This window comes from Rhinolophus sinicus, linkage group LG05, assembly GCF_036562045.2.
Source record: "Rhinolophus sinicus isolate RSC01 linkage group LG05, ASM3656204v1, whole genome shotgun sequence".
Lineage (NCBI taxonomy): Eukaryota > Metazoa > Chordata > Mammalia > Chiroptera > Rhinolophidae > Rhinolophus > Rhinolophus sinicus.
Window position 1 is genome coordinate 43,481,057 of NC_133755.1, and position 13,842 is coordinate 43,494,898.

Below are 13,842 nucleotides of genomic sequence, written 5' to 3' on the forward strand. Positions count from 1 at the left end.
GGGTGCCCTAAATATGAACATTAAGAAGACATTGAGGATGGCCGGTTTGCTCAGTGGTCAGAGCACGGTGCTCAGAACACCAAGGTCACTGGTTCAATTCCCACATGGGCCAGTGAGAGACAACTGGCTTGAGCTTGGAGCTGAGCCGCAGGTGGGAGGCCAGTTTGCTCAATGGTTAGAGCGCAATGCTCATACACCAAGGTCGCCGGTTCAAGTTCCACATGGAACAGTGAGCTGCGCCCTCCACAACTAGGTTGGAAAAAAACCCAAAAACGGCGACTTGACCTGGAGCTGAGCTGTACCCTCCACAACGAGATTGAAAGCAACGACTTGACTTGGAGCTGATGGGTCCTGGAAAAACACACTGTTCCCCAATATTCCCCAATTAAAAAAAAGAAGAAGAGGAGGGAGGGGGAGGGGAGGGGGAGGGGGAGGGGGAGACATTGAAAATTAGGGCTTAAAATTCCCAGATAACTTTGTGGGAGAAAAGTTTTCACAATGGCCTAATGGCTTAAGCAGATCTTGTTGTCCCTGTACTGTCTTTACCACATGCCATGTCCACTCACAGAAGGACAGAGGGCTTGGGGCACACTAAAGCGATTCAATATTGGTTGTGGGAAGAGCACAGGAAGGATGGGCTTTTGTTCCTCCAGCTGCTCCCCTCTGCTTTGTGGGGGGAGCAGAAGGTCACTTTGTTCATTTTTGTTCTGTTTTGCTTTGCTCTTTGATACTTGTGACAACTTCTTTTAATAGACTAATAATTTTTATTCAGATATTGCAATTACGATCCCTAGTAACATGTTCAAAAATATCCTGAGTCAATAATGTATTTGCACACCATCTAATGGCTCTAAAAATATGTAATTTCAATATATTCATGAACAGAATTTTGGGGCTGATTCCAAGGAGGCTCAGATTCTACACATTTACTGGCCACTTAAACTGTTAAGTTCAGTGATATCAGGCAATAGGAACCACATCCCTCTCAAAATACATTTGTATATAAATACGGTAAATTAATATTTGAGTTAATTTTTAATTCTCAGATGAGAAACAAAGTAATCCAAGAAAGGACAACTGATTCAGAGAACTAAGATCTTCATTCATGTTCTAAAGCTAAAACAAATATATGAATACTAACGTATGGATACTTGAAAATACCTAGAAGGCTGAAATGTTCAGTTTTCAATTAAGATCTTTGACCTTGTGTGTACAGAACATTACGTAGCAGCTTGATCAAATATATGGTGATAGAAGGAGAACTGACTCTGGGTGGTGAACACACAATGGGATTTATAGATGATGTAATACAGAATTGTACACCTGAAATCTATGTAATTTCACTAATAATTGTCACCCCAATAAAAAAAAAAAAAAGTAGCAGCTTGTTCTCTCCAGAGGGAACTCACATTTACTGAGCTCATCAAACTGATGTATAAAATCCAAATTCCAATGTACTGATCTATGATAAAAAAATGTTGTTGTCAGACCTCAGTCCTTGTATTAGCATAATAATGACTGCATTTTCTCCCAGTAGGTGAACCATATTTCTAACCATCTTCTGGGCCATAAAACAAATTTCAATAAATTTAAAAGAAATCAAGTCATACAAAATGTTTTCTTGGTCCAAAATAGAATTAAACAACCCATAAATGACAGAAAGATCTCTGGAAAATCCCTGATTACTTAGAAACAAAATAACATACTGTGTATAATTTGTGAGTCAAGAAAAGAAAGCAAAAGGGAAATTATAAAGTATTTTGAACTGAATGAAAATGAAAACAACAACATATCAACACTGCTGAATGCAACTAAGGTAGTATATAAAGGGAAATTTGTAGCACTAAAAACTATATCAGAAAGAAGAAAGTTCTCAAATCAATGGCCTTAGCTTCTACCTTCGGAAACTAGAAGCAGAAGAAAAATTAAAACTAAAGTACACAGGAGAAGAGAAATAATAAAAATAAAAGCAGAGACCAATGAAATAGAAAACAGAAAAATAATAGAGAAAATCATGAAACCAAAAGTTGGGTTCTTTGAAAGGATCAGTGAAATTGACAAACCTCTAGCCAAATTCATCAGAGAAAAAAAAAAGAGCGAGAGAGAGCAAAGACACAAATTGCCAATATCAAGAAAGAAAAAGAAAACATCTTTGTTGATCCTACAGACATTAAAAGGATCATGAGGTAGTATTATAAACAACTTTTTGCCAATAAATTTGACAACTTGGATGAAAGGGACATGTTCCTTGAAAGACACAAAGTACCAAAGTTCACTCAAGAGAAAATATGTGACTTACGTAGCCTTGTATCTACTAAAAAAAAAAAAAAAAAAAAAAAAAATTCATTGTTAAAAATCTTCCCACAAAGAAAATGCTAGGCCCAGAGGGCTTTGAAACATCTATCATGTATGTAAAGAAGAAATAACACCATTCCACATAAAATTTTCCAGAAAACGAAGGAAGATAAATACTTTCCAACACATTCTACGAAGTCAGCATTTCCCTGATACCAAATCATAAAGAAAACTACAGACTAATAAGCTTCATGAACATAGATGTAAAATTATTAATGAAATATTAGCAAATTGAATCCAATAATATATAAAATGGATAATGCATTATGAGTAAGTGGGGTTTATATCAGGAATGTAAGGTTAAATATTCAAAAAATCAAGTATGTAATTCACCACATTGATAGAATAAAGGAGAAAAACCATATGATCATTCCAATAGATGAAAATAAAAGCATTTGACAAATTCAACATCCATTTGGCTTCATACTCTCAACAAACTAGGAATAGAAGGGAACACCTCCAATCTGATAAAGAGTATCTATGATAAACCTACAACTAACATCATGCTTAATAGTGTAAGATTGAATGCTTTCCCCCTAAGATCAATAATGAGGCAAGAATGCCCACTCTATCCCTGTCTATTGAACATTGTGCTGGAGGTCCTAGATGGTTCAGTAAGGCAAAAAAAAAAAAAAAAAAAGACAGTAAGAAATTTAATTTCTTTCATTTTCTCTTCCATAGAGTGAAAGAGAAGAGGTAAAACTCTTTTTATTCACAGAAGATATCATTATATACATAACATCTTAAAGAATCTACAAAAAGCTACTAGAACTAGTAAGTGAGTTTAGCAAGTTCATAGGATAAAAGGTCAATAAACAAAAAGCCATTATTTTTCTATGTACTAGCAACAAACAATCAAAAATTAAAATAAAAAAGTGTCATTTACAATAGCATCAAAAACAAACTATTTGGTGATAAATTTAATATATAATGTGCAAGACGTGTACACTGAAAACTATGAAATATTGCCAAGAGAAATTAAAGAAGATATACATAAATAGAAAGACATCCTGCGTTCATGGATAGGAAATATTAAGATGGCAATATTACCCAAAGAACTCTACAGATTCAATGCAATACCTATCAAAATCCCAATGGCTTTGTTTTGCAGAACTGGAAGAGCTAATTTTAAAATTCATACATAATTGCAAGGAATCCTGAATAGCCAAAACAACTTTGAAAAAGAACAAAATAGGAGGACTCACATTTCCCAATTTTAAAACTTACTACAAAGCTACAGTAATCAAGACAGTGTGGTACTAGCATAAGGGTAGACATATAGGTCAATGGAATAGAACTGAGAGTCCAGAAATAAACCCAGACATCAATTAATTTTCAACAAGAGTGTTAATACCATTCAACAAGCAAAGAATAGTCTCTTCAACAAATGGTGCTGGGACAACTGGATATTCAAATGCAAAAGAATGAAGTTGGACCCTTACCTCAAACCATAGATAAAAATTAACTCAAAATAGATTAATGACCTAAATATAGGAGCTAAACTATAAAACTCTTATAAGGAAACATAGGGCTAAATCTTCATGACCCTGGATTTGATAATGGTTTCTTAGATGTGACACTAAAAGCACAAGTAACAAAAATAAAAATAGATAAACTGGGCTTCATCAAAATGAAAAACTTCCTTGCATTAAAGGGCACTATCAAGAGAATGGAAAAAAGCAAATTATAGAATGAAAGAAACTATTTTCAAATCATATATCTGATAAAGGTCCAGTAGCTAGAGTATACAAAGAACTCTTATGACTCAACAACAAAAAGACAAACAACCCAATAAAAAAATGGGCAAAGGACTTCACTAGATATTTCTCCAGAAAAGATAATACAAATGTCTAACGGAGTATGAAAAGATGTTCAATATCATTAGTCATTTGGTAAATGCAAATCAAAACTCCATTGAGATACCACTTCATATCCACTGGTGTGACAACAATTTTTTAAAAATAAAAGGAAATTCACAAGAGTTGACAAGGATGTGGAGAAAATGGAATCTTTGTATACTGCTTGTGGGAATGTAAAATGGTGCTGCCACCATGGAAAATAGTTTGGCAGTTCCTCAAAAAGTTGAACATAGAATTACCATATGACCCAGCAATTCCTCTCCTGGGTATATACCCAAAAGAACTGAAAACAAGTGTCCAAACAAAAACTTAGTTGTATACGTGGATGTTCAAAGCAGCACTATTCACAATAGCCAAAAGGTGGAAACGATCCAAATATCCATCATCTGATGAATGGATAAACAAAATGTGGTATATAGTGGAATATTATTCAGCCATAAAAGGAATGAAGTGCTGATACATGCTACAACATGGATGAACTTTAAAAACACTATGATAAGTGAAAGAGGCCAGACACAAAAGGCCACGTATTTCCATTTATATAAAATATCCAGAAGAGGCAAATTCATAGAGACAGAAAGCAGATTACTGGTTGCCAGAGGCAGGAGGGGGGAGGGGATGGAGAGTGTCTCTTTAATGGGTATAGCTTTGTGATAATGACAATGTTATGGAATTAAGATAGTGGTGATAGTTGATAGTGATAAATTTAACATAAAATATGCATGGCATGTACACCAAAAACTACAAAATATTGCTAAGAGAAATTAATAAAGACCTAAGTAAGTAGAGAGAAATACCAAGTTTGTGGATCAAGATTCCATAACTTTAAGATGTCATTTCTCCTAAAAGTGATCTATATTTCACACAAATTTTCTTAGCAGCTGAACTATTGACATTTTGGGCCAAATAATTCTTTGCTGTGAGAGACTGTGCTGTGCATTATAGGATGTTTAGCAGCATCCCTGTCCTCTGCCTACTAGATGCCAGTAGCACCTCCCAGCTGAGACAACCAAAAATGTCTTCAGACATTGACTAATATTCCATCAGACATAAAATTGTTTTCAGTTAAAAACCACTGTTTTGTCTAAAATAAAAAATAAAATAAAATGAACCACTTTAAAATGAAGCTGAAGCTGCGATGCCAGAGGAACTGCCTTGCATGTCTTATGCCTCAAACCTTTGGAGTATTAAAACCAGGCAAAGTAACCTTTGGAATGGGACTAAAGCAAACTTGGTGCCCCAAAAACTGCTTGCAAAGATAACAAGAAAGCAGATATTATGATGACCAGACTGATGACTACTGGACTGATAATTTAAAACATTGTTTATAATGAACATCACTACGTTATGTTATCTGTACCAATAGAAATGTCTTCCTTCTATTGATGTAATTGTTCCCCTTCCCTTTCTCATAAATACCTATTGCCTCGTCTCCTAATGGAAACACTATTTGGGCTTCTGTCTGAATCAGTGCATCCCTAATAGCTTGTTTTATTGATCTCAAATAAATGTTTGTTGCTTCTCTCTTTGAAAAGTCTTTTTATTTTTAGGTTAATATACCCAATGCAATTCCAATCAAAATCCCAATCGTAGAAATTGGCAAGCTGATTCTAAAATTTAGATGGAAATTAAAGACCTAGAAAAGCCAAAACAATTTTGAGAAAGAACATAGTTGGAGGAGTTACTGTTTTCAAAACTTAGAAAGCTATAGAAATCATGACATTTTGATATTGGTAGAAAGATAATGGAGCAGAATAAAGACTCCAGAAAAAGGCCCACAGAATTATGACTAGTTCATTTTTGACCAAGTTTCCTAGGTAATTCACTGGGAATGGATAAATCTTTTTCAACAATTGATGCTGTAATAATTGGATATTGACATGCAAAAAAATTACCCCCAATTCTTATTTCACAGCATATAAATTATTAATATAAAATGGATTGTAGACCTAAATGTAAGAGTTGTAACTATAAAACTGCTAGAGGAAAAAAAAAGAGAGAGAAATAATCTTAGTGACCTATATAAGGCAAAAATTTCTTAAATAGAACACAAAAAGGGAGAACTATAAAAGAAAAAAGTTGATAAATTGAACTGTAGCAGTTTTAAAGGCTGCCATAACAAGTTACCCCAAACCATGTGGCTTAAAACAACAGAAGTGTGTTTTCTCACAGTTCTGGAGTCCAAAATCAGAGTGTGGGAGGGCCACACTCTCCTTCAAGCAAGGCTCCAGGGGAGAATCCTTCTTTGCTTCTTCTAGCTTCCGGTGGCTCCTGGTGTTCCTTGACTTGTGGCAGCATGTGATATTGTGATTTATAATGAGAAAGTCACACACACACACACACACACACACACACACACACACAGGGGGTGCCAAAAAAAATGTATACACATTTAAGAAAGGAAAAAACTGTTATAATTACACTAATGGTAACCACTTTGAGCACCTCTTGTAATTGCAGAAGTCAAACGTGACTTGTATTCATCTTTTGTTATTGGTATATATTGAGTATTACAATTTTAATACAGTTTTTTCCTTTCTGAAAATGTGTATACATTGTTTTGGCACCGTGTGTGTGTGTGTGTGTGTGTGTGTGTGTGTGTGTGTGTGTATGGTCTTCATCCTTTTTCTGCCACAGAGCTTCTAAAACTCTTGGAATATCCTAAGTGATGATAGGGACAAAGGTGTTTTTGTTATGTTAATGAGGTGACTTTAGGATCCCAGTCTAAGATGGGGGCTGGTTGCCAGGAGAACCAACCTATGATCAGAAGGTTGGAACTTTCAGTCCCATCCCATCCCCACCTCTCCTGAGGAGAGGGGCTGGAGGTCAATCAATTGCCAATGGCCAATGATTTAAGCAACCATACCTACTTAATGAAGCCTCTGTAAAAACCCAAAAGGACAGGTTCAGAGAGCTTCTAGGTTGGATAACCAGAATGCTTCCTTGTGCCCTTGTGCCTGCCCCAAGCTCCATGAGGACAGAAGCTCCTTTGTTCAGAACCTTACCCTGTATATCTCTTCATCTGGCTATTGATTCATATGCTTTAATACCCTTTGCTCTCATGAGTAAATGCATTTCCTGAGTTCTGTGAGCTAATCTAACAAATTAATTGAACCCAAGGAGGGGATCATGGGAACCTCCAATTTATAGCTAGTTGGTCAGAAAGGAAACAACATGGACTTGCAATTGACTTTTGAAGTGAAGGGCAGTCTTGTGGGACTGAGCTCTTAACCTGTGTAATCTGATGCTATCTCTGGATAGATAGTGTCAGAATTTAGTTGAATTGTAGGACACTCAACTTGGTGGTGTGGGGAAAACCTTCATGTACTACTAGAATTGGTACCAGAACCTATTTACAGCACAATTGCATACCTGTATCAAAACTCATCTAATTATACACTTAAAATTGGTATATTTTATAATATGTAAATTATACATCAATAAAGCAAGACCCATCATCCTGAAACTATGGGGCTTCCGCAGAGGAAAAACAGGTAACATCTACAGGCTTGGGAATCAGGATAGCATCTGACTATTCAAGAGTAATATAGTGGAATCTAGAAGACAACTGAGAAAGGCCATCACAATTCTGAATAATGTTATAGCCAGCTAAACTATTAACCAAGTTTAAGGGTAGAATATAACTAGATGAACAAAAGGCTCCAGAAGGATGTCTCCAAGAAAAAAACAAAACATTACCTAAAGTATTTGACTACATTGGAAACCATTTTACAATGCTAGAGTTTGAGAATTAATTAGTAATAGGTATCTGGAAAACTGAATAATAGAGAAGATGAGGCAATTATTAATTACTTCCAGGGAAAACAATAGTTAGTTGCCCAACTTAAATAATTGTATACTGCATGACTCGGTAAAAAAATTTATATAGTCATAATAATGTGGATATTACATATTAATTTAATTAAAAACAGCAATACAGGGTAGGAGTCTTAGTACCTTCACTAAAATAGTTCGATTTTTCATCTTGAGTATTGCTTTATTATATAGCTCTTTTGTTTCTTCCTTGCTATTCGGTTGTTGATTATCAATTTTCACTAGTGTCAAAATGTTTGTCCCTAGTAGATGCTGCTCCATACTTCCAGTTTTCTTCAAATCTGCTATAAGCTTGGAAACCAGATGATCAAGCTTATTTTATTACGTAAAGTTGGAATATATAAAACATAACTTACTTAAATTTTAATACATGGTTATGGTGATTTTTTTTGCTTTTGTGACTATGGGTAAATTACCTAACCTTTCAGTGGGGGAACTAATTAAGATTTATTTCAAGGGTTGTTGTAAGGCTTAAAAGTGGTCAACTTAATTTAAAGTAGATTTACATAATTCACTTATCTATTTTTTAAATTAGTTTTTAAATTTAGAAAAACAAAGTAATAAATCAATGTGCTATTCTTCATTAACTAATTTGTAATAACATAATGTCATATATAGCCAAAATATAAGCTATTGATAAAGCAAGGAATTTAATACAAGCCCTGATATTTCTTTGGTCAAATGTATTTATACGCCTGTATAGAAACTCTGAGGTTCTACTTTTGACAGTAAATAAGTCTCAGGTATAAAGATCAGAAATGGCACCATTTTATTAGGTATTATAATAAAACTTTTCCCATAGATTTAATGAAATGGAAAGATATTGACTGCAAAAATTAACTGATCTGGCATGTAACATATAATTACATTTTTGTTCATGAGAAATAGACAATATTAAATTAAATAAATAAGATGAAATAAAGATGAAGATTGTATAAAGTTGGAATAAATGTTTTATCATATGATTTGATAAAAATAATTTGTAAATATCTTATTGAATAATACACTGAATTTGAAAGAGATCATATAAAAGCTTGGTTTGTTTTTAGCTAGTGTGTCATGAAAAATTTGGTGACCGTAGAAAATATTTTAGTTACACCTAAAATAACAAATTGGGGTGCCCGGCTAGCTCAGTCGGTAGAGCATGAAACTCTTAAAATAACAAACTGCTTTGGCCGTTCCAACATATTTCTTTCCTGCTAATGACATGACTTTGGGATGAGTATTGAGAATAGGTGAAAGTAATTGCATTAAAGTTTAGCATTTTTTAAAAAGATGCTCTCTGTGCTTTGTTTCCTTAAGATAAATGCTTTCTTTGATAATTCTTATGGGATGGAAGAAGCCTTATTTTTGCCACTCCATTGTACTGTATATTTTAAGACCCTAAGAATACGAGCCAAAATACCCCATTTCTAAAAACCAACTTTCACTCTTCAAAGAAATATCTAAAAGATAGTGAAAGACTTGTTCCTTGTTAATCATTGATATTATTCACCTCGTGGTACCATAAAATTAGATTTGGGATGAATAATAGGGTGATTTTCTTTTTGAAAAGTTGGAGAAAGGGTTGTGGTGAACACAGGTACTTTCCCAAACAGGTTAATTTTGAGAAAGAGGACACATAAAAGTTGAGGACTGGAAAATTGATTTCCTCAAAGCTATCCATAATTGAGCATGTTCTGAAAGCATTCTATACTCCCAGTGGTATTAGAACCTCCAGTAGGAAGACCACAAGGGTGGACTCAAATATGGCCTGACGTGACTTAAGAAAACATTGCCACCTAGTGGCAACTACTTCAAGTCATAGATACAAAGACCTAAAGGTTCCCTTGACCCTTTGAAGGACACCTCTGACGCAGCCCAAAGTAGCAAAATATCTTGCATTGATATTGTATGTTATAATTTATATTGTGCTTTCTACATATTTGTTATTTAACATTCCAAGCAAGCCCCTGAGGTGGTGATATTCTCTCTACTGATGAAGTACTTGAGGCTCAGAGAAGGTAACTTACCAAGATCATACTTTCAATTATTCATTCAAAATTCATTTGTCAAGCATGATTACATGACTAGCATTATCCCTGGCTTGGAGTAGGAGGATGGGTTATGGGTGATTAAAAAAATGACTAATACACAATGTCCTTAAATCATTCACAATCTAGTGGGGACACAGAATTATGAATTCGAGTCAGGATTTGCATCCAGGACTAATGTGTATGCTTGTTCCTGCCACTATATCATGGCATAGTAAATGTAAATGTCATAAGGGTGTTGGTGGCCGGCCCGGTGGCTCAGGCGGTTAGAGCTTCATGCTCCTAACTCCGAAGACTGCCGGTTGGATTCCCACGTGGGCCAGTGGGCTCTCAACCACAAGGTTGCCAGTTTGATTCCTCGAGTCCCGCAAGGGATGGTGGGCAGCGCCCCCTGCAACTAGCAACGGCAACTGGACCTGGAGCTGAGCTGCGCCCTCCACAACTAAGGCTGAAAGGACAACAACTCGACTTGGAAAAAAGTCCTGGAAGTACACACTGTTCCCCAATAAAGTCCTGTTCCTCTTCCCCAATAAAATCTTTAAAAAAAACAACATTAAATGCTCAGGGATAGATTTAAAAAAAAAGGGGGGGGGTGTTGGGATGAATCCTGGAGTCCTTGCAGTATAGGATGAGGTTAGTCATGGAGAAAGGTGGTTTCCAAGCAAAATGACTCACTGAATTAAAATGTCAACTGAACAGAGGGCGTCCCCTCCATCCCCACCCAATTTGCTTCTTGTAATCTGCTCTGGGCTTGGAAACCAGATAAGGAAATTTATTAAAAAGGTATTTAACATGAAAGTAAATGACCTGAGTGAAAATCCCAGAAGCTCCTCCCTGAGGAGTGTTGTGTGTGAGTTTTAGAGCATAGACTTTATTAAGTCTGTTTGGGCCACTCTTGGGACTTTCTTAAGATGTCCTCTCTCTGAGCTCAGGCAGGCATCTGTGTAGCCAGCAAGTTCTGAGTGGGCAGTGTTACAGTAGAATAGATAACTGCGCCATAATGAGTACCCTGAGTCAGGAAAAACCCACATCCCTTATCAGGGCATGCCTGCCTCCCCAGCCTCGTGTCTAAGATCTCACCCCAGGTTAGGATCTCTCCCCTGCAGAAACTGACCTTCTTTCTGTTTTTGAACATTCTAAGTTCTTGCCTAACTCAGGCCTTTGTAACATTTCTCCCTCTTCCTCACACTTCACAAGGCTGGCTCCTCATCTTTCAGGATTCAGCTTAAATGTCACCTTCTCAGAAAGCTCTTCACTGACCACTCTACCTAACATCTAACATAATAATTAATATCCACCTTATCTAGGCTGTCTACCAAAACCCATCTGTGTCCTAAAAATGTCCTATAGACATTTTACTATGCTAACTGGAGCGTTAGCACTTGCCACTTTCTAATATACACATATTTTGTCCGTTGTCATTATTGTCTATCTCCCCCCACTGGAATGTCAGCTTTGTGAGGACAAGTGTTTTGCCTACTTGGCTCATTTCTATATGCCTACCACCTAGAACAGGACTTGGCACATGGTGGGTGCTCAGTAAATAACTGTGAATGAATTGAATGAAATCTCTTTTCCTTTTTGTCTCATATGGCTATTCTCAATAAACACAGCCAGACTGGCCTGGTTTTCTTAAATAGATTCTGACAGTTTTACTTGGCAGCTCATGAAGCAGGACTGCTGTGTGCCTTTGTTCCAGGAAATGGACTTCAAGTCACCTTCCCAGGGCCCAAGCTTCTCTGGAACAGGAAATCAGGCATTAGACATTAGTTAGGTATGTTAAATCGCATTTCGTAGGTCTACACTGCCACATCATTTGTTAACTCTCTTGGGCAGGATACTGGGTACTGAGTTCAGGGTCTTGCTCAAATATCCGGCTAGCTTTCCTCCATTCCTAACCTCAAACTCCACCCCGTGATAAGCCGGCTCTCTGGCCTGTATGCAGCAGATTTCACTGTGGGAGAGAGGGCCTGGAGAGAGTGAAGGTTCTCACACTCATCTCATTCCTGGATAAACAATGCCAAGTTCATCCCCTGCTGAGATTAAGTCCAGTGTGGGGATGTCTTGTGAAAAGAGCAGTACATAACTGTGGAGGGCTGAAAAAAAGTCACTAACTTCCAATGAGAGCCATGGGAACTCGGAAGGAGTAAGGTCCCTCTGCCCAGTGATCTCAGGAAGCATTCATGAAGGTCTAGTTTGTAGACAGCATTACCCTGAACGTAGCAATGAAGAATCCCTATGTTGCCCTTTTAGAAGGAGCCAGGGTGGGGCTGAGTACTTCCCTTGCTAAGGAAATAGCTAGCACCCTAGCCCCACTTCCTGAGCCGCCAGTCTTCCTGACAGAGTTGCTTGCACTGCCGGTCTCTATTGTCTTACTTTCTATTCACTGCTTCTGGACTCATTACCTTTCCAGCTTCTCCCTTTCGTCCTCACTTACACAGGCTACCTCATGCATGTCTTTCAGTCCTTGAATGTGACAAGTATTTCCCACTCCCAGACCTTGGCACATGCTGTCCTACTACCATAAAAAAGACACTCATTATCTACCTGTCCTTTGCTTTTCAGTCTCTCACTACCTCCCGGCTTCTGTTTTCACCTATTAAGTGACCCAAACTACTTTTGCCAATGTAATCAAATTTGTATCTGTTTCCAAATGTATAGATTAATGTAGAGAGAATTGATATTTTATAATTGAGTCTTCTGTCTTTCTAGCCAAGAACCTGATTGACCTTTCCATGTGTTCAAGTTTTCTTCTGTTCAAGATCCTAAGGAACATTTTAAAGTTGTCATCATATAGATATTGTACATTTCTTGGTAAGTTTATTCCTGGGAATTTATCTTTGTTGTTGTTGTTGTTGTAACTAGTGCCTTTTCCCCACTACCTGATTGCTATTTGTATACATAAAAAACTATTGGTTTATAACATTAATTTAATTCTTGTTTTGTTTGTCATGAATTTTCCATTTGATTCACTTGGGGTTTCCAGATATATAACATATCATTTATAAACAGTGATACTTTATAACTCCTCCTTTCGAGTTTTGACATCACTAATTCCTTCTTCATGTGCAACTGCACTGATTAATAAAATTAGAATATAAAATAACCACGGTGATGGTGGACATCTTGTCTTGTTCCTGAGTTTAGTGAGAATACTCCCATTGTTTCCCCATTAAGCACAGGGCTGGCTTTTGGTTGTCCATAAGTCTCTTGAATCTGTCCACTTCTATTTTCACTGCTGTCATCTTAGTTGGAGACACTATGATTTTTCACCTGTAATAAACCTCAATGTTCATTTTTATTCTCGTCCCTAACAATTCATTCTCCACACAACACCTAGAGTGGGCCCGTAAAAATGGAAATCTGGGAGGGGCAGTTAGCTCCATGGTGAGAGCGCGGTGCTCATAACACCGAGGTCGCCGGTTTGATTCCCACATGGACCAGTGAGCTGTACCCTCCACAACTAGATTGAAAACAATGACTTGACATGAAGCTGATGGGTCCTGGAAAAAGACACTGTTCCCCAACACTTCCCAATATAAATATTAAAAAAAATCAGATTAACGAGTAATAATAATAAAAAAAAGGAAATCTGATCATGTTGTTTGTGTCTTAAAACACTCCTGTGGCTTCCTATCCCTTTTAGGATGAAGTCTAAATCCTTAGATGCGACCCTCAAGGCCCTGCATCTGACCTCTGTATGCATTCCCAGCTTGATGGCAAACCTTTTTCTTCTCACCACAGGCCAGCTCATGCAGGCC

General features: G+C 36.9%; 1 long non-coding RNA gene across 2 annotated transcripts in view; it reads right to left on the reverse strand.

Annotated features, from left to right (window-relative positions):
• The window catches only part of LOC141571551 (uncharacterized), a 148,705-nt gene that overhangs the window by 67,634 nt on the left and 67,229 nt on the right, over positions 1 to 13,842 (reverse strand). The gene's annotated exons all lie outside the window — the stretch shown is intronic.